General features: G+C 37.9%; 1 long non-coding RNA gene and 1 pseudogene across 1 annotated transcript in view; one reads left to right on the forward strand and one right to left on the reverse strand.

Annotated features, from left to right (window-relative positions):
• LOC129146772 (uncharacterized) overlaps nucleotides 1–21,985 on the reverse strand; it is a 133,928-nt gene that overhangs the window by 22,256 nt on the left and 89,687 nt on the right. The gene's annotated exons all lie outside the window — the stretch shown is intronic.
• LOC119256953 (G-patch domain and KOW motifs-containing protein-like) lies at nucleotides 17,381–18,797 on the forward strand (annotated as a pseudogene).

Here is a 21,985-nt window from a genome sequence, read left to right on the forward strand (position 1 = left end):
AGATCACCCACCTGTCCAAATACTATACAAGTTTTTTTTATTTGGCACTTACCATTTCCCTGACACTATTCTGAGCTCTAGAATTACATTGTCCAATACAGTGTCTGGTTGTACAAATTTACATTTAAATTAATTTAAATTAAATAAGAGAAAATTCAGTTCTTCAATTGCATTAGTCATATTTCAAGTATTGTACTCAATCACTTTGAGTGGCTACAATATGAGTAGAGGTATAGAAAACCTCCTTTGGGGCAGAAAGTTCTATTATATAGAACTGCACTACTAACTGACATTCTACTAAGGAGTATAGATAATAAACAAATACATAATTATTATGAATTAATAATTTTCTATGAAGAAACATTGTTACTAAAAGCTAGAAAAATTAATTTTGATATATAACTGCTGAGTGAATGGCTATATAATTTAATTATTAAAATTATAAATGGAATTGGGGGCACAAAAGAAAATTCCCACATTCCTCTGGGTTCTTCTCAGACTAGATGAGTAATGAAAACAGCATCAGAAAGATTGGTAGAAGGAAAACAACATTTCAGTAATCTGTACACATAGAGAATCTACATAGATTCCGAGGAGTTCAGTCCGAGTTGAAGAGAACAGGATTCAAATCCCGAACTAAGGAAAGGGGTAGGGAGAGTGGAGGGTGACTTCACAGGATAAGGAGGAAATGCTTTCAAGATTACTCTGCAAATAAAGATGGATTTCTTTGAGAAAGGATTTTTTTTACAGATAATCCTATACCTGGATAATAACCCAATCTTCATTCTTCAAGATAGAACAGGTAATGGTGTGACAGGGTAATCCCCAGGAAAGGGGAGGGCCCAGGTTCCCTGACCCACCAAGGAAGGGTGGGGCCCGGAAGGGAGGGGCAGCTTAGAAGACAGGGAGGAGGAAGGAAAGAGATAAAGAAAACCTGGAGGAAAGACATGGAGCAGAGAGTTATGTGAGGAAGATGCACTTGCTTAGTGGTCTTGGACTTGTGCCAGGAACCCGCGGGACAAGGAAGAAGACACTTGAAACAGACTGGAGACATGGGTGAGAGACCTGCCAGGAGACTGACAATGGCAGCCTTTTTCTTGACTTGGGTTTTGATTTTGCTCCTTTCCTCCCACACTTGCCTGGCCCCTTCTGCTCCTTTTCTATGGGTCCCCATTAGAAAGTGCTTAGACTTGTGGCAGCCTTTGGGCCTCAGAAGTTCTGCTTTGACCAACCCTTTTTGGCTGGGAAATTACCCACGAGGGGGTGGGTAACCTTGGTGTTTCATGTGAAAACTATTTTACCTATTTATTTTTCCCTTTTGTTCTCTTTAATGAACACTAATTGTATTAAAGCTCTTCTCCATTGAAGATCTTACGCACTAAGAGTGTTACAGGGCAACCCCGATATAAAACGGGTTGCCTAACTGTGGGTCCTCACCCGCACGCTTAACAAGGACTTATTAATACTCCTCTGCAAAGCACACACAAAAGGTTAATAAAAGGTTTATAAACAAGGGAAGGGGAAATGAGGAAATGTACAACTCGGGGAGAAAAGAGGGAGATAAAGTCTTAAATGCGTTCTACCCGTCCCCACCTACCTGGAAACCCAATGGCACGCTGAGAGCTGGCGGAGAACCAAGAGCCGTGAAGCCAAGAGACCCCCCAAGGCCCACGTGTCTGGTTTTATACCAAACCTGGCTGCTTAACTCCACCCTCAGGTCCCAGCAACCCTCCCTTTGGTGGTGATGGGATTTGTCATTCCCAGTGTCTCTATGGCTTTGGTCTGGAGTGGGGGTGGAGTCCACAAAGCCTGTATGGAATTAGCTCAGGACATCCTTTCCCCTTAACAATTGTATGTCTTTATGGGGTGGATGGCAGAACCTATTTAGAGCAGGCATGTTTAGGGGTCCCGGAGTGCCCCTCACCTGCCATGTAACAGTGGTAATCAATTCTTTTGTTAGGGGTAGGGCAAAAGCTACTTCTCAGCCTCCCTGGTCTCAACTGATCTCAGCTCAAAATAATCTGCATGCAGAGTGAGGTAACCTGAGGAGGCCAATTAGAATCTTCAGCAGGCTTGGTCCTCCCTGGTGGCGCAAGGGGTTGAAATGAAGCCTGTGAGGCTATCAGCAGCCACCACAGCATGAGTTTGAGCCCTGGCCAGGGAGCTACCCACATGGTGCAGCAGACCTCTCCTGACTCACCCACTGCTCCCTTCAGCAGTGTGTTTCAGTCGATCTGCCTGTTCTTCTCCCCACTCTGTCTCTGGTGAATCCTCTCATCCCTCACACCTCTGTTCTGTACCCCAGTTCTTGTATGCATAAATAAATAAATCTTTTTTTTTAAAAAAAAAAGAATCTTTGGCAGGCTTGCTTGGAGAATCCTGGAGAGGCCTGTTCTGTGCATATTCACTGTTTACCAATTGTAAATGTAAATGTTGTCTATTATAGAAATTTTAAAAAATTATTAAAGGAAAATAATATACATTATTTTATAAATGAGTTATAGAGGTATGTATCCTGATTTTACCTGCTCCCATTTAAAATATAATTGTCCTGGAAATTTCTTCTTTGTATATTGAGAGCCATATCAAAAAGTATTATAATTTCAGCTTTAGCTATCAAATGTAATTTAAGAAACAAAACTCCAAGGCTGCTTCTTTTTTCACTTCTTGTTTACAGAACTTCCTTAAGTCATTATGTTAGTGTAGATATGCTGGCAACAAATTCTTATGGTTTTCCTTAATCAGAACATATCTTAATTTCCCTATATTATTCTTGTTTTTCAACAGCTATAGAATTCTGATCTGACAGTTCCATTCTTTCAGTAATTGGAGTACATTGTGCCACTTCCTTCTAACCTCCAGGATTCTGTGGAGAAATATTTTGTCATTTGAATTGCTTTTTCTCCAACAGGCTAAGTGTCGTTTTTTTCTGATCATTTTTCAAGAGTTTCCTTTGTCTTTAGTTTTCAAAAGTTGGATTGTGATATGTTTCAGCATGAATTTCTTTGGGTTCATCCCACATGAGATTTTCCCAATTTCTTTATCTGTAGGCTTATATATCTTGCCAAATTTGGGGAATTTTCAGCCATTACTTTTTTTTCCAGTCCCATTTTCTTCCTCCTCTCTTTGCCAGGCATGAATTTTAGATATTTTATATTTTGCTGTAGTTCCACAGTTCCTGAGACTATATTTGTTGTTTTCCTATTTTCCTTCTGTCTTTCAGGTTAGGTCATTGCTATTCTTCCAAATTTAAGTTTACTGACTCATTCCTTTGTTCTTGCCATTTTGTTTTTGAGCATGTAAATGACCAAACTGGATATTTCATTTATACCCAGAAAATCAAATGCCAAACCACAAGAATGTCTTTGCCTGAGAGTTTATGTACAAGATGGCCACCAAGGTCGTCAGCAATTGGGTGAGCACCCCAATAATGCAGATCCCCAAATGGTGGGAATGCTTTGCTTATATAAGGGGGGGAAAGAATGTAAGGGAAGACATTTCCAGGTGTGAGGATGTGCGAGGCAGTCTAGGCCACATGAATGTAGGTGTTTGATTTTTCCAACAAGCTGTTTTCTCGCAATCAGCAGATGTTTGTTTCTGGTGCCACTATCACCCCTTAAAGGACACAGAGAATTATATTAAGAATGTGACACAATCAGTTTTCCAGGGCCTGGGGAATTTATTTGGAGCCAGTTAATGATGAGGTCATCTCTGACACCACCCTGGAGGAGAATAGGGTAGAGGTGGCTTGCAACAGTCAGGCAAGTGTGGGAGTCCAGGCTCCCCATTCAGTCTTGGCTAATGAAGGTGGGACGAGCTCTTCTTTGACTCTGTTTATTAACATTTCTATCTTCTTCAGCGCTAGTCCAAAATACAAGAGGCAAAAGGAAAATTACATCTATTTCACCTTTCCAGAAGTAGGAGTCTTAGTTCTTTCCTTCCTTCTCTCCTTTCTTTCTTTAGGAAATGACTTCCTTGAAGTTATAACTTAGTGGCAGAGTAGGAAGTTGAACAAAAGATACAAAGGCCAACCATGGCTCAGGCATCATAAGAGATATTAGCAATACAAAGATATTAGCAAGTGTTCTTGTCTTCAAAAGTTCACAGTAAAGGTGAAAAGACAGAATTTCAACCTACCTTTATGGTAAAGTTGAGCTGTTAATGTATCTACATTCAAATTCTTAAGTGCCTTTCAATTAATGGTTTTGTTATATAGTACTTTATTTTGCACATAAAGAGACATCAGGTTACAAGAGTTATGATTATATCAGTTTACTTTTAATCAATAAGCATTTCTTTTACTCTGTTATGGAAATTTCAAACATATACCGAAGTGGAGAAAACAGTAATGAATATATATGCCTGGTGCATACCTCTCCCTCCAACACACACATTATTTTAAAGCAAATCCCATATTTCTTACAAATATTGTTAGGTTTACTGCTAACAGGACTCTTTTTGTAAAACACATAAACATAGTACTGTTATTATAGATTTAAAGTAAGATTCAAGTAAAGAGTCATATATTTTATAGGATTGAAATGTCTAAGTTAACCCTTTTAATCTGTAAATTGCTCTTCTCTTTTTTGTCCATGCAATGAATGTTTTATTAAAAAAATGCAAAACAAAATACTCTTCCAGTTACATCTCCATAGTGTCCTTTAAAATACCATCTTACACCAGTGAGAGTGGCACATATTAAAAAAACTAGCAACAGCAAATGTTGGCGAGGTTGTGGAGAAAAAGGAACTCTTCTACATTGTTGATGGGAGTGCAAACTGGTCCAACCACTATGGAGAGCTGTGTGGAGATTTCTGGACCTACTAAACATAGAGCTTCCATATGATCCAGCAATTCCACTCCTAGGTATTTACCCAAAGGACACAGAAACATCAATTCCAAAGAACACCTGCACCCCTATGTTTATAGCAGCACTATTTACAATAGCTAAGCTTTGGAAACAGCCCAAATGCCCAAAAATAGATGACTGGATCAAGAAGATGTGGTACATATATACCATGGAATATTACTCAGCATTCAAAAAAGATAAACACATGCAATTTGCAGCAACATAGATGGCGCTGGAAGCGATCATGCTCAGCGAAATAAGCCAAAAAGAAAAAGAAAAATACCGGATGGTCTCACTCATAGCAGGAATCTAGAAAACTGAAATAAGGGACCAGGAAAATGAATAACTATAAGAAAGTGAAATCAAAATCAACAAAAAACTATGAACCAGAGACACTTTTTGGGGGGTGGGGGCCGAGAGGGGAGGGATTGGGGTCAGAATGGGGGGTTTGCAATTGTATGGGGGAATATAAAAATAAAATTTATTATTTAAAAAAAAATAAAAATAAAAATAAAATAGCCTTCTTCCTGTGATACATGTAAATTGGTAGTTACATCTAGATACATATGGTCAGATTCAAATACAATGATTTTACAAGACTGCTATTTGTTATCTGAAATACATTTGAATATAAGGACAGGAAACTGCTTGATTCTTTTTATATACCAGTTTCAGAGTTATAAATTGGATTCCTAGTATACTGCAAAGGGTGACCAATGAGAGTTCTACTTTATATTTTTTGAGTATCATGAGCTCCCTTAATTTAAAGTGTTTTAATTATCAGTGCTTGCTAGCCTTATTGATAGTCAAACTGTAACAGGGTGGTCCCCAGGAAAGGGGGAGGTTCCCTGCCCCACCCAAGGGAGGGTGGAGCTGAGCAGGAAGAGGAGAAGCAGAAGAGACTGAGGAAGGAAGCAGGATGGAGCCAGGAGACCTGGAGGAGGTGCATGGAGCCTAGAGACACGTGAAGAAACTGCGCTTGTCTTTTGGTCGTGGACTGGGTGACACAGATGTGGGTGAGACCCATGGGGAGGTGACAATGGCAGTTTTTATCTTGATGTTGATTTTGCTCTTTTCCTTCCGGGCTTGTCTGGTTATTTCTGACCCTTTGCTGTGGGTCCCCACTGGAAGATGCTTTAGACTTGTGGCAGGCTTTGGGGCTTTGCTCTGGGCCAATCCCATTTGGATGGACTTTTACCCACGAGGGGACGGGTAACTTTGGGTGCTTCATTTAGAAACTAGACTCTTTGCCTTACCTGTATTGTTTCCTAGTTTTATTAAAGTTCCTTCCCATTAAAGTCTTATATGTTTTGTGTTGATGCGGCGGATGGCAGAACCCATTTAGAATAGGCAGGTTTGCGGGGCTTGGGCTACCCCTCTCCCTGTCCTATAACAAAACTGTCCCCTCTTTGAAAAATGGGATCTTATTCAAGTTGTTCTTAAGTCACTTTGACTTATTTATAATTTAATAGCTTTCTTGCTTTCTGTTATGACAAGATATTTTAAGTTCATATTTTTTATTTCTGATTTCAGACTTGAAATCTGAATTTTTCAGCAGAATTTGGGTATTTTTTGATGTCAAATAATGTTTAGAAACCACTATCTGGGCATCAGGAGTTCATTGCTACTAGTCTGTATTTCTAGGCTTTTTTAGTGCACCAGTTTAAGGTAATATGTAATTTTTTTTAAAAAGTGCATCATACTAATACTTTCAACATAATTCAGGATTACATCTATATTTTACCTTCCTTACTGAAAATCTTGATTCACTGTTATACTTACTAGCTTTATGCAATATCATATTCACAACAGTCTTAGATAATAATATCAACATTACACTAATAATATGATTACTAAAAACAGTTTAAGATTTGGGCAAGAGGGGTGGGGTCATGAATGACAAGTTTTTGTGTGTTTGTTTTTGTCCCTAGGGTACATTTTTATTTTTGTCCCTAGAGATATACAGTCAAATGACTGTATTTTAAGGTTCCTTAAAAGAGTTACTCTACATAGTTGAATATAAATTAAAGATCAACTACTTTTACTTCTGATTTTTAAGACTTTCAGTCTTAATTTTGATTTATAATTATGTAAAATATATAATGGATCTTTAATAAAAGGTATATTCAAAGACTAGTTTCAATATCTGTCTCTGCCATACTTCCTCCTTCTATTTACCAGTTTTTGAGAAGTATAAGGTCACTCTTCCATTTATAAAAGATATAAATATTCATATATGTATTTATATAATCTCAGTCAATAGCTTGCTTACTGTATACATTTTTCTCTACCTTTTTCACTCCACATATTATGTATTTTGAGATATAGAGATATTCCTTTCTTTTTTCCAGCTGTATATTACTGTATTAAGTAGCAGTATAATAATTTATGTTCAACCAGTGCAATAGATAGTTTTGCGCCTATAATCCTTTTTGTATTTTGCCAATATAGCTTTAGGCTAAATTACTTAGACAAAGAAAAATTCATATGCAAATTTCCTAGACACTGCCAACATACTCTCTCTGGGTATTGTAACAATTTGCAAACCCAACAGAAATGTATTAAAGTGCCTATTCACCCAGATTCTCATCAAATGTGTAAAGGACCCTGAGGGCATTATGCTATGTGAAATAAGTCAGGTAGAGAATGACAAGTACTGTAAGATCTTACTTATATATTGAATTAAAAAAAAAAAAAGGATACCAGATTTGTGGTTACCAGAAGTGGAGGATGGGAAGAGGGGGAGTTGGAAGAAGATGATCAAAAGGTACAAATTTATAATCTAAATAAGTTCTAGGGATGTAATGTATAAAATGATGACTTTAGTGTACATGGAGTTTTGAAATAATATAAGCAGAAATGAAACAAAATCCAGTGGATCAATTCATTTCAATAATCAACTAGATAACTTATGTTGATCATGGAAATTTTAAGACTGTAGTAGATGAATAAATTCTGAGATTCTTACTCCAAGCACAGTATAAAAGGTAAAAATAATGAGAAGTTGAGACATGAAAAATGGACTAAGAAGCTTAAATATTTAATGTTTAATAGAGATTACAGAAACAGAATGGAGGGAAAGACAGTGATTATTTGAAGAATTGCTATAAATATTAAAGAAAATTAAAAATGAGTTTGTAGGTAAAATATTTACTTTAAGAATAATAGGAAATAAAAATGAATTAAAATACAAAAGAAAAAAGACCATGCATAATAACATAGCAAAAATATATAATATCAAAAATAAACAGAGAATTTAAAAGCTAACATAGAAAAGCATTAATAGACTGATAGTAAATTTCTCAACAATGAAGGCCAGAAGAAAATGGAATGGTGTCTTCCAAATATTTCAGCAAAATAATTATATTGTTCTTTAATATTCAATTGTATTGTTCTTTAATATTTACAGCAAAATTTCATGCAAAGACTAAAAAACTATTACTTATGTTCACTAAAAGAATTCTTAAAGCCGGCTTTTGAAAAGATATAACAGTCATCACATTTTTCTATTTATAACGTTCACAAATTTTTCAATATTTAACTTTGAGTAGGTACTAAGTCATTAGAAAAAACATTCTCAATGTATACAAGATATAACTTGATTAGTTTTCCTTCTATTCCCATCCATTTGTCTCCCCTTCCTAGACACCAGTGTTTCCATTGGATAAAGAGGATAAATATTCCATGCATATCTATGACCCTATGCATATAGTTGAAAATAAAGATTTTCTGAAAATGGAAGAACAACATATGTCCTTTTCCAAATTTAGTCTTTTTGCTGAAATACATGACCTTGGCAAGATCAGAGGTAATACTTTACACTAAATTTTTCTTTCTGCTATTTTTTCATATATAGAGACTAAAAATTGAGAATTAATTAATTTAGAAACTTTTGAAAATTACTTCTACTCCTCCTTATGTCCCAACTAAATGTTCTTTGATATATAGGTCCTTGTGTTCAAATAAGTTGCTCCAGAGTTCCAAAAATATTATCAGGATAGTCCCTAGGTAATATTAAAATCATAGATAATCATAATTTATACATATATATGGTCATTTTAAAAACAACAGAAATCTCTTCCCAACATACCTGCTAACACCACTAATGACTGATATTATACAGAGGCTAAATAGGTAAAGAAGTTCTGAATAATTTGGGAGGGAGAACTTTAATTTTTTGGAATGAAAGTTGCAACAAAGTTATCTTACACTATTGAAGTGAAGGCATTCTGCTTCAGAAATGAGTGTTGTTCTCTTTTGTGATTAATTCTCAGATGCTGGAAATTTGTTGCTCTCTATGTAGTCATAGTAAGCTGGTTTTTTGAGTGTCTCAGGGTTTTGTTTGTTCATTTTGTGTTTTGAAGCCATTCTGCCTTCTTTTTTTACTTTTTCAGAATCTCAGAGGGCCAATTTAATATGATGTCCATCACTACCTTCTTAGCTAAGGACGTCAAGTCAATTTGAGAGATAATTCTTGTGGGAACTCAGAAGCCTTGAAAAGTCTGATGTTTCTTCTTGACAAACACCCAACCACTCCTGTTGGCTGTACGTGCCTATAGACTATTCTGAATAAAGGGTTCTTAACATTGCTGCACTCTTGCTGGTAAAGAATGGAGAACAAGCCTACTGCCAACAGTGTGTCCCAGCCTCCCCTAGTTAGTCATATAAAGAGATTGACTTGGCCAAGGAAGTCCTGGAGAGTTTGGGAAACTCATATAACTCCATAGCAAAAAAACAAACACACAAACCTCCAAATAGTTGACTTTTTTAAAAATGGGAAAAGGATCCAAACACATTTTTCCAAAGAAAATTTGTGAAAAGTCGAAGGTATATGAAAGGATTCTTTGGGGGGCAACCCGAATTAACTTTCTCTTATTTTCCACCTCAAATTCAGTCCAAAATTATAGCTAAAGAAACACTAATAAAAATGGATTTCTTAACTAAACAAAAACAGAGTCTAGAAATATGATTGCAGAATTGAGGCTACTAGTGACTGAGGGTGGGGATGGGAACAAGCAGATTGGGGGACCCAATGGTCCATGGTGAAGGGATATGTGTGCTCTGGTGGTGGGGCTGTGCTCTGGGGATGTACACTCAAGCAGGTGTGAAGCTATTCTCCTGAATCATACAGTGTTGTAAACCAATGTTATATCAATAATATTTTTTAAATGAAATAAAGTAAATTTTGTTGAGCATTTACCTCTTGGCAAATCTCTACTACCTTATTTTTCTCCCAATGACACCATTATTCCAATTCTTCCTTCTTTTTCCTCTAAACTTACCTTACTAATTCAAAAAAATCTCTGAACCCATCTTCTTTGACAATTTATATTAGGTTTCAGAAGGACTTAGTTTTTTTTCTTCCTGGTCTAAATCTCTCCTTAGGCCAATTTATCTTATACCTTCCAAATAATTTTTCAAATATATGAACTTTCTAAATTACTGCCCATCCCCTCTCACATAACTACTCATTTCCTTCAGAAGAATTGTGTCAAATGTTGTAAACCTGTTATTTGAAATTAAAGCCTCTGCACATCTTTCTATACTTGGCTCCCACTGTTTACTCAAGGATCAGCAATGACAGTATAAGCCAGTTCTGAATTTAGACCCAAAGAGTGAGAAAATGAGTTAGGAGTTACTCTCTTTCTTGATGTCATTTTCTGGCCTTCAAGAGAGTTTAAGTTTATTGCTTAAGCCTTCATATTTTACAGGAGGTCCCCCTCTTATTACACAAAATTGTAAGAAACAAAGGCAAACAATTCTGCCTTCTGTTATAGAGAATCTTCCCAAAGCATGTAAAGACATTTGGTAAGCCAATAATATATTTCTTATAGTACTGTGCACAGTCATTTTCCTGAGGTTTTATGGCCAAAAGTCCTTTATTTGATATTTTCAGTATTATAGGGTGCTAGTCTATTATTCTGCCATGTTGACTGTACCAAATACTATTTTCAGGTTGCTCTATCAATTTCCCTTATCTTTATGGCTCCTAATCTCTGTAACCAATCTCCATCAACAAAATCAAGCAGCAGAAAATAAACTACAGATAAGGCTTACTAAAGTTTTCATTGCTTCCCTTGAATTTTCTAATAATTCTTGCTGGCAGATATTTTCTTTGGATCCTCAAGTCACAAAGTCAAAAAAGATCTGTGAGCTCTAGTCCAATCCCATCATTTTACCATTGAAAAAAACTGAGCTAAAGTGACTTTCCATTGATTATAAGAAACACAGTGACCATGGCTCCAGTGTTACTTCTAGTAGCATAAAGAGAAGGGAAGTTGAAGAAGTTGCTATGTTAACTGTAAGAAAAAGAACAGAAAATCAGTCAAACTCAAACCCAGTGCCAAGGATCCTTGCATCTCTTCTCGGGAAAACAGCATGGCCTTTACACTGAGAGATACAATAAAGTTTCTGTTTCTGCCATGTACTGATTGTCTTCTAAGGAAAGCAATTTCCTCATTTATGAAATATCATTTTTACAGCTATTTTCTTGATAGGGTTGTAACAAACATTTTAAGTGATGAAGTATTTAAACATGGCCTGGTACATATTATACAATCAACAATCATTGGTTCTACCTTTAATCAGTTTAAAGTAGATATTCTAAAATTAAAATTAGGGTATTGATAAAGAAAAAGAAAGCCAAACAATGTCTATTTCAATCAGTCAAGGCCTAAAGGCTGTAAAGACAATCTGAATCATATTTAGTCTCTTGGACAAGTAACAGAGAATATAAAGGAATTAATATAATATAATTTTTCATTAAGTGTTTAAGACATATAGACAATCCAAGCCTGGCTTTTTTCCTTTTGCCCAGAAAACATTCTAGCCACAATAAAACTTGGAGCATGATCAATCTAATATCTTCAATAGAGTTTCTGGTGTGTGCATACTTTCACATAACTTAGTCTGAAGGGCTCCTAGTGGAGTCTCTCACCACCTTCATCTAATGGGCAGCAGCTGCCTGGAAACAATCCTTCCATATTACTCACTTTATCAGGCCACAATAAAACATCTCCCATCACTCTACCCTGGGACGACTCTCTGTTCTTCTTGCTATTTGTAATGTTGACAGTCCCTTTTAGGGTAATTTTTCCTGCACCAGGTGGTTCTGCCTTTTTAGTATTTTTCACCAAATAGTTAATTCCTCTCTGAGTTTATTTGGATTTTAGTTTGTTTCTTGATGAACAACACATTTGGATTTTCTATTTTCTCCTGGACTCCTACTTGGCAGCAATAATGAGAAGCAGCTGTCCGCTCTGGGAATTGGCATAGAGATAGTGATGTCATCATTGTGGTTCAAAGCTTGTCACACCCACCTAGATCCACTGCTCCTTTTGTTGTTTTGCACTCAGATTTCCAATTCAAGCACCAGATCAATTTTTGTACTGATTTTTCCCCTTACTTTATCCATTGGATGTCCTTTATTAGAGATGGGGAAAAAGAAGTAATAGATATGCATTTGGTTTTGTATGTTTGTAATTTTTAAAGTTTATCCTATGAATTCCATCTATCTATCTATCCATCCATCCATCTATCTATCTATCAACTACATATCTACCTGCCTGTCTTTCTTGCCAGTTCCTCAATTGCCAGAATGATTATAATAAATCTCTGAGTTAATTTGATAAAGAAATAGAGAGAAAGAAAGTACATTAGAAGATGTAGCAAAGGTAATTACAAAATGATCCCATTATCTGATGCACTTGTAGTTCTAAAGTATGTTTCTAGAAATTTAATATCTACCATTGAAAATTAAAGTAGAGATGACAATGATTAAAAGTATTTTGATTCATGGACCCTTTGTATTTCTTATGAATTTGAGATTGAAGTATAATAAAATGAAACTATTTAATGGACTCAAATTTATAAATCTTGACCTCAAATTCTGTATCTGGCCTTAACTATGTGACCTTGAGTCACATACATTATATGTATGTACGTATGTGTATATGTGTTTATGTGAACACATATACATTTGTATTATACAAATGTGTGTGAACATATCTTGAAAAGTCATGCATCAAAATTTTAATAGCTATTTTAGGCACAAATTAAAATAATTTAAGATTCATATGTGAAAAATCAGAAGTAATGCAACAAAGGGAAAATAGTGCATTTTTTAAAAAATACTACTGAAATAGTTGGGTAATTGTATGTGTGGCAGAGACCAACTAGTTATTTATCAAACCAATTCCTCTTTTTGAACACAAAGACAAATTTTGTATATTTCCCACCTTTCCTCACACTTAGGTCTGGCCATGTGATGGAGCTGGGAGTCAGTATGTGAGCAGAGGAGACATGGACCACTTCCAGCCTTGTTCCATAGAAACTTCCACATCAATCTCTCATCTCTTACCCATTCCAGTGAGGACAGCCAACTCCAAAACCACACGTCTGAGATTCATGAAACAGAGTCCTAGGATCATTGCCTGGGAGATGCTTGCTAATTAGAGCACCTGCTTAGAATGACATGAACAAGAAATACATTTCTATTGGGTTAAGTCTGAGATTTTGGGACTTATGTATTAAAGCAGCAGAAGTGACAGATGGTGGATTCAAGGGGAACTTTGCCCAGTTGCTGCAAGTGGAATTTGTCTAATTTTAATTGATAAAAAACCTAATGCTGACAGTTCACTGTGACAACAGATCTATATGGGGCTCAGCCAATGACTGGTCAAAACATAAACTGGTCAAATTACCAGTACCAGAAGGTACAAAATCAGAGGTGCTGAGAGGAAATGTCCGCCAATCCCACAGACATGTAAAGATTCCTGAATCATAGGCAAGTATTTCAGAGGGTTTTGATCATCCCTTTCAACAATGTTTGTTCATGGATATGTCCATTATGGAAAATTATTTCTGTGAATTCTATTTTTTTAAGATTTATTTATGTATGCATACAATAACTGGGGTACAGACCAAAGGTGTGGGGGGGGGAGGTGAGAGGAATCACCAGAGACAGAGTGGGGAACAGAACAATCAGACTGATTGAAATACACTGCTGAGGGGAGCAGCGGGCAATCCAGGAGAAGTCTGCTGTGCCATGTGGGTATCTCCCTGGCCGGGGATTGACCTCGTGCTGCAGTGGCTGCATACAGCTTCATAGGTTGCGTTAACCCCTTGCACCACCAGGGAGGCCCTGTGAATTCTAATTTAGATAGAATTTGAGTACCTAGAACTGTCAAGAAAGAAAGGTCTCAGGCCTCCCTGGTGGCGCAGGCGGTTGCGCGCTCACTGTGAAGCTGTCCGTAGCCTCTCCAGAGCCAGTTCAATCCCGGCTGGCCTGTGAGAATCCCACATGGAGTAGCAGACCTTTCCTGTCTCACCCACTGCTCCCCTCAGCAGTGTATTTCATCAGTCTGCCTGTTCTGTTCCCCACTCTGTCTCTGGTGAATTCTCTCACCCTCCCGCACATCTGGCCTGCACCCCAGTTCTTGTATAAATAAATAAATCTTTTAAATAAATAAATAAATAAAAGGTCTCCTAGTCACATACAAAAGAATAAAAGTAGACCACTATCTAACTCTATACACACAAATGAACTCAAAATTGATTAAAGACTTGGAATGTAAGACCTGAAATCCTAATATGCATAAGAAGAAAACATAGGCCAAGCACTCCGTGTCACTGGCTACAGAGATGTCTTTGGGGACTTGACTCTAATGGTAAAGAGAATAAAAGCAAACATAAATAAATGGAACTGCATCAAACTAAAAAACTCTGCACAGCATAAGAAATCATAACTAAGATAAAATGACACCCTGCCAGTTAGTTGTAGATATGTGCTCATCATATATCCCACAAGGAGATAACATCCAGCATTAAAGGATGTGAGGGGCAAAGGTGAGAGCAGGCCCAAGGAACTATGGTGGAAGAATATTGGTGCTTTGGTGGTGGGTATGGTGAGAACCTGCACCTCCAAATCATATACAGTGTTGAAAAGCAATGTAACCTCAATTTTTATATAAATATAAAATTTTCAAAAAAGAATGGAAGGTTTCTGACTGCCTTCCTTAATTTGGACTGAGTTTTTTATATTTCAGTGAAGTCGATTGACCATTGAACTAAAATCATGCACAGCTACTAGTCAGTCTTTTACTGGACATTCTAAAATCATTGAGAATAAATGGAGAAAAATCCCAGACAAAAAATGTAAATAAACAGCTTCCAAGTTTAAATACTATTCACATGCCAGTGATCCTAAGTCTAAGCTGGAACCTAAGATTAGAAAATTAGTCATTCTCCAAAATAAACTACTCTAGACCTGGTTCTCTCTGTTGCAATACTATTAAATGCTAATGAATAGTTTCCACTTCATTATTGCCAAATGTGAATTCCACAGAACTTGTACTCATTAAATTCCTAGGAAGTTATTTGTTTAATAATGAATTCAACAACTGAGGGTGTAGCCCTTTCCTTTCTCTTTGTCTAAGCACTTGTGTTTTAATAACTCAAACTTCATTTTCCATGCCAAATTATTAGATTTGACCCTTTAGCATTGGCACCCCATAGTAATTACAGCTAAACCCAGGAGAAAGACCAGGAGCTTAACCTGGTACTGCTGGTATAGCTATCTGGTTACTCCACAAACATCACCCTATCACATAGACACAAAGTAATAACAATGAAACATAATAAACAACATAAGTGAAAGGCAAATCAAAATTTCATTAACATCACAACTAAAACGTTCGAATCTGATTTCTTGGGTTAAAAACTAGTCCAATGGAATATAGGAAAAGGGTCAGGAAAAAGATAAAACTTGCAAGCAAACCATAGATTTGAGGCAAAGAGCAGGGTAGGAGGAGAGGGTGGGGTCAAAATAGGAAAGGGAAGAGCACAAGGAACCATGGTGATGGTTCACAGGTGATTTGGCTGTGGGGAAATTATATGGGGATTACACCGAGGGGAGAAATCAAATAATGTATAAAAATGAACAGCAATGCAAGAAAATAAAAATCAATCAAACAAACAAAAAAGAATAGATGTGGCAGGAGAGGGGGGAAAACTAGTTCAATGGGAGGATTCCAAATTATTCTAAAACACAGCTTAGTATTATTACTGCCATATGTGTTCTGCCTACTGAGCCACAACTCAGGAGACCCGTCCTAACAGTGAGCATTCCCTGTACCCTCCAGCTAAGTACACAGCCAATACTTTGCTTAGAGTTCATTGCACTTCCTAAGGTTAATTGTGTGGCCTTTATTATTGTTCTTAAGTTTTCTAAATAAACTACAGTACTATATAAATTAATCATTCCATTTTAGTCTCTTAGTATCATTTTAGTAGCAATGCTCTTTTCACTATTAAGGTACGGGACACTGATTTTTGACTCAGAAGTTTAAATAGGCATATTGTATAAATCAAAATGTCCATTCTACAAACTCTGGATAACTATTAACTTTTCTTTTGACAGCACCTCTTAATTTTAAAAATCACCTCTAAAAGAAAAAAACAAAACAAAACCAGACAACATGTGCTATAAAGAAGCATACAAAAAGGATATTCCCTCATCCTTTAAACTCAAAATAAACTTTTAAACTCAAAATAAACTTGCCATAAAATCAGATCGCCAAACAATAGCTATTATATACACAATGTTAATCTCTAAAACAATTATCATATAAATTTAACAAATCATTGACTCTTGGCAATATCCCTTTGTGATTCAAGTTTTCTTAAAAAAAGGTTGGATAAAGACACCTCACCAAGTGACATGATCCAGTGATAGAAATCATGTATCTATATCAAATAATGTTTTGCATTTGCAGCTTATCTAGACAAATTGCCACTTAATCAGTTCCACACAGATTTAAAATTCCCGTTGCCATAGCAAACATATATACAGAGGAAAGGATGCTTTAAAACTTTAGTTGTAAGTTTTTTGTTTTATAAGGTACAAATCATTTCAAATTAATGTATGATAAAAAGACAATTATATTTTATGTCTTGTAATCCTCCAAAATATTTTCTTATGCTATACCACAGTTTAAATTTAAAGTTAACCAACATATTATACATATACTTTGTTTCTAATTATTATACTTGTGAAAGACTATTCTTTCCACCTTAACTATCCCTGCAGGCTCCTGCTTATCTATAACCTGGAAGCCAAGTTGAGATCCACCAAAGAGCATGTGCTTGTCTATATTTACGGGATCCTCTTGCCAATTCTGATCTCACAAATGAGAACACTAAGGTCTATGTTCTATCCCTCTAGCAGGGACTTTTATTCTCAGACATGGATCTTGATTTAGCATTCCTCCTTTTATTCCTGAGTATTATCTATCTACTCTCTCTTCTTCTGAGTTTCTTTATATGGTTGACTTCTAGCACAGAAGTCTTAAGTATCCACCAGGACTCAAAAGTAGGTATCTGCACATTTAGGACCTGCAGATACCTGGCTTAGATGAAATACCTTCTAGGCAATTCCAAGCCAAATCCGGTCATTTCTATTGGTAACATCAGTCATTCCATAGTGCTACCAGTAACTGTACTTGATACAGATGTCCTTTGAAGAGGTGGAAGATGGTAGACACTGAAGACCACATTTTGCTTTCAGCAGCAACCTCCAATGTACCAATTTCATTCAGCTTCAGTCACATAACAAACAGGAGGCTCCTGGCAGATCTTGGAGACAGTGGGGGTGTGTTTTTTAGGGAGAGGATTACTTGAAGACAGCAAAAGGAAAAGAGCTACATAATGTGAAGCTCTCCCAAGTTATTCACGCTCCCTTTGAACCAGAATGGCCATCACAGGCAGCCTCTGACTCAGGCCCCTGGGTCATCCACAAACACTGAGGTCTTGGTGGATGGGGTGCTATCTCAAGTTGTGAAGGAGATCAGTGGGGAATCCAAGAAGTCTCTGGAGGAGAGAGAGTATGAGGATGACGATGCCACAGCTGCTATCCCCATGATCCAGAAGCGGTGCACCTCCAAGGTGGAAGCAGCAGACAGTGAACCCCAGGCTGAGACAGTGCCAGAGGAGGCTGATTATAAGGCAGTCCCTGTGGAGGCCTATGGGCTGCAGGGCAGGGGATGGCAATCTGGTGAGGGTATTGGTCACCCCTTCAATCAAATAGGGAAGCCCGGAGTCAACACACTGAGATCCAAGGGGTTAGGGCTGGGTGCCAACCTGACTGAGGTCCAAGCCTTGGCCTCTATCAACCTTCACTGCTGCAGAAGACTGATGAAAAGCAAGAATAGTATGAAAAAGACAAGCCCAAAGGACTGGTGCCTGGAGGAGTCATGGTAGTTCTGGCCCTCACTGAGGCCTCTATGAGAAGGTGGAAGTTCTTGATCTTGACAATGTTGGGGCCATGGTTGGTATAGCCAGAAAATGCTTGGTGACTGTTAGTAAGTACTGCCTGCAGCCTGTCTCCCAGCAGGAGTTCCAGAAGAACTCCACGGATCTCAGGCAGGTGAATAAAACTTGCCCAGGGCAACAGAACGGAACAGCCTCATCATGGAAGGTCCGACAGGATCAGAATCTTCACACGCAGTGGGAGGAGGAGAGGAAGCAGAAACACCTTCTAGACTGACAAGATGGGCCTGCAGCCAAGAGTGAGAAAGTGGCCCCCAGGAGCCAGCAATGGTTGCTCAGGGACCTGCATGTTTGGTTTGTGGACAAGAGGCACAAGGGTGGCCAGTATTACACCACCAAGATGAGGATCGAAGATATTCTGAGCCCAGATACTTGTGTGTGCCAGATAGACAAAGGCCTAGTCTTGGAATGGAGGGAAGATATGCTGGAAACCTTGGTCCCTAAGGTGAAGGGTGACATGGTATTGTGATGTTGGGACCATAGGCTGAAGCATGGGCCACCTGCTGGGCCGGGACAAAGCCTGGAGCAGGCTCTGGTGCAGCTGCAGAGAGAATCAGCAGGTGAGCTTTACTATGACGCTGTCTGCTAGTACATGAGCCCCAGTGACTCAGAGGAAGACTGACCTGAGGCCCCTCACACACCCCCCACGACGTCACCATCCTGTGCAGTATGAAAAGTCTGCCTTCCAGGTGGGGAGATCATTGCTCTTTCCTCCACTTGCAGTGCAGTCTGGGGACAGGACAGGACACTGGAAACAAACTTATTATTTGCCAGAATTTGGTACATAATAAAAACTATTTTTTTTAGTGTTTTTTTATTTTTTAAGATTTATTTATTTATTTTTATACAAGCACTAGGTATAGTCGGAAGCATGGGGGAGGGTGAGAGGATTCACCAGAGCCAGAGTGGGGAGCAGAACAGGCAGAGGGACCGAGGTACACTGCTGAGGAGAACAGCGGGCATGGCAGGAAAGGTCTGTTGCTCCATGTGGGACCCTCACCCAGTGGCCGGGGATCGAACCGGCACTGCAGAGGCTGTGAGCAGCTTTGCAACCCTGCGCTCAGCCACTGCTCCACCGGGGAGGCCCAATAAAAACTATTTTAAAAGTAGGAAAAGAAAAAATGTCCTCCATGAAGTTCCTCCTGAAGTCTGTTCTAATATTTGAGGAATATGATCACTATTAATCTTTTGATGGAAATCATGCATCATTTTAAAAGACAGACTAATCTCATTTAAGCAAGAAGAAATTTGAAATGAACATCATAAAGAATGGAGGTGTTTAAAGTTGAAAATCACTCAAAACAGGCCCCTGACATGATACAGGATTTGGAGTTCTTTTTAATTCAAATCAAAATGTTGATTCTAGTCCTCAATGCTAAAGGATAGGCTCCATGCTACATAAATAGATAAGTAATTACCCTTGAAGGTATTTAATTTAATGGAAAGTGTCTTCCTTCATAGCTGATGTAATGCTAACCTAAACAATGGCACATATTAAGAAGACCCCCAGCAACAAATGCTAGAAAAGAAAGTGGAGAAAGAGGAACCCCATTACACTGTTGGTGGGGATGTAAACTGATGCAGTCATTTTAGAAAACAATCCAGATTCATCTTCAAAACTGAAAATGAAATACCATATGGCCCAGCAATTGCACTGTTAGGCGTGTATCCAAAGAACATGAAATCATCAATGCAAAAAAACTGTATGGTCCTCGGTGTTTATTGCAGCACTTTTTACAATACCAAGGACACAGAAGCAGTACAAATGCCCATCAATAGGCAGTTGGATCAAGAAATATGGTCTATCCACACTATGGAATACTACTTTGTGACAAGGAAAAGTGAAGCGTAGCCATTTACAACAAAACAGAGGAAATTTGAGAGAATTCTGTGTGGTAGAGCAAGTCAGACGACAAAAGCAAATTCTGGATATTTGCATGATGAATGATTTCACAAAGTAAAATACTTACAAAACTAGCAAATAATAATAAACACAGTTTCTGAGGTTTAAGAGGGAGTGGGGGCTTCCCCGGTGGTGCAGCGTGTTGAGTGCTGTGAAGTTGTTGGCAGCCTCCGTGGCACCAGTTTGATTCCCGGCTGGCCAGGGAGAATCCCACATGGCGGAGCAGACCTCTCATGTCTTGCCTGCTGCTCTCCTCTGCAGTGTATTTCAGTTGATCTGCCTGTTCTGTTCCCTGCTCTGTCTCTGGTGAATCCTCTCACCCTCCCACAACTCTGGCCTGTACCCCAGCTCTGTATAAATAAGAAATAAATCTTTAAAAAAAAGAAAAAAGAGGGCGTGGGATGGAGAAAGAGACAAGGGAAAGTAAGGGATGGTGGTAGAGAAAACAATGAATAAGCAAACAAATAGATATTTGGTAATTAACACTATGAGGCAAGTATGGATAAAATGTCCAATAGATTAGAATAGAGAACCCAGAAACAGATCCATATCTATAGGACAAGAGTGTGCAATACAAATCAAAGAGTTAAGAGCAGACTCTTCAATAAAAGATTGGACATTGTTTCTTTCTGCTTAGATATAAATATTAGATTTCTACCTCATTTCATATACAAAGATCAATTCCAAGTAGATTTAACTACTAAATGTGCAAAAAAAAAATTTAAATCTAGAAATATATATATGAAAATATAGTAATGATTTTGAGGTAGGAAAATTTTTCACAAATAAGACACACAAAAAAGACCAACTAAAAGGGGAACATGGAGATTTAGCCATATTAAAAGGTGTTTCTGAAGAACAATCAGGTGAAGAAAGAAGTGAGTAAGATCCAAAAATTGACCTTGGATAACCTAATGTTTATGGACATCTGCCAAGTTAAGAATTGTCTTATGAGGCCTCCCCGGTGGCGCAGCGGTTGAGCGCTGGGTTGCGAAGCTGCTCACAGCCTCTGCAGCGCCAGTTTGATCCCCGGCCACTGGCGAGGGTCCCACATGGATTGCAGACCTCTCCTGTCCTGCTCCTCCCCTCAGCAGTGTACTTCGTCAGTCTGCCTGCTCTGCTCTCCGCTCTGACCCTGAATTCTCTCACCCTCCCACGCTTCTGACTGTACCCAGTGCTTGTATAAATAAATCTTTAAAAAAAAAAAAAGAATTTTCTTATGCATTGAAGATGGTACTGTCACTGGGTCATGGAATTTTGGATACTCTTTTCTAACTTACAGCTTTTAAAATAATGGTGGTGGTGTTGTGTATGTGAACATGCATGTGTGTATTTTATACTGAATATGTATAAAATTCATAATAAAATAAGTGAAGTAACAAAACTATTTGCATACTTGGCAGTTTGAGAAAGACAATATGTGTGGAAGATTATATAAAGATAATATGTCTATTCATCCCTTCAGTAGTGTAAAATTATTCCTTTTAAAATTACTCTTGATTTAGGCAGGCAAAATGTCCCTAGCTATACTTTATTTTAATGAACCCCTGGTTTGCTGGAATTCATACTATATATGTCAAGACACGTTATAAGAAATAGCTCTATGAAGTTTAGTGAACAGATGGGACTCTTTCAATGCAAATAACAAAAATCCTTAGGCAATCTGGCTTAAGGAACAAAAATTTATTGCCTATTTTGCTGAAATGTTTGAAATAAGCCTGGGTCAGGCATGAGTCTCTGAGTTGAGAAGAAGCTAGGAGTCGGAAGAGGGTAAAGCAACTAGAGTTCACATGGTAAAGTACTAGGAGAGAATTACACAGAGGTGTGGAGATTTGCACAGAGCGGCCCTCAGCTGAACGCTCAGCAGCACAAGCTCTGAGGAAAGTATTTGAGTCCAGGGAAAGAAA

The sequence above is a fragment of the Talpa occidentalis genome, unplaced genomic scaffold (assembly GCF_014898055.3).
Source record: "Talpa occidentalis isolate TD23 unplaced genomic scaffold, MPIMG_talOcc4v2.1 talOcc4.4, whole genome shotgun sequence".
In the NCBI taxonomy this organism is placed as follows: Eukaryota; Metazoa; Chordata; class Mammalia; order Eulipotyphla; family Talpidae; genus Talpa; species Talpa occidentalis.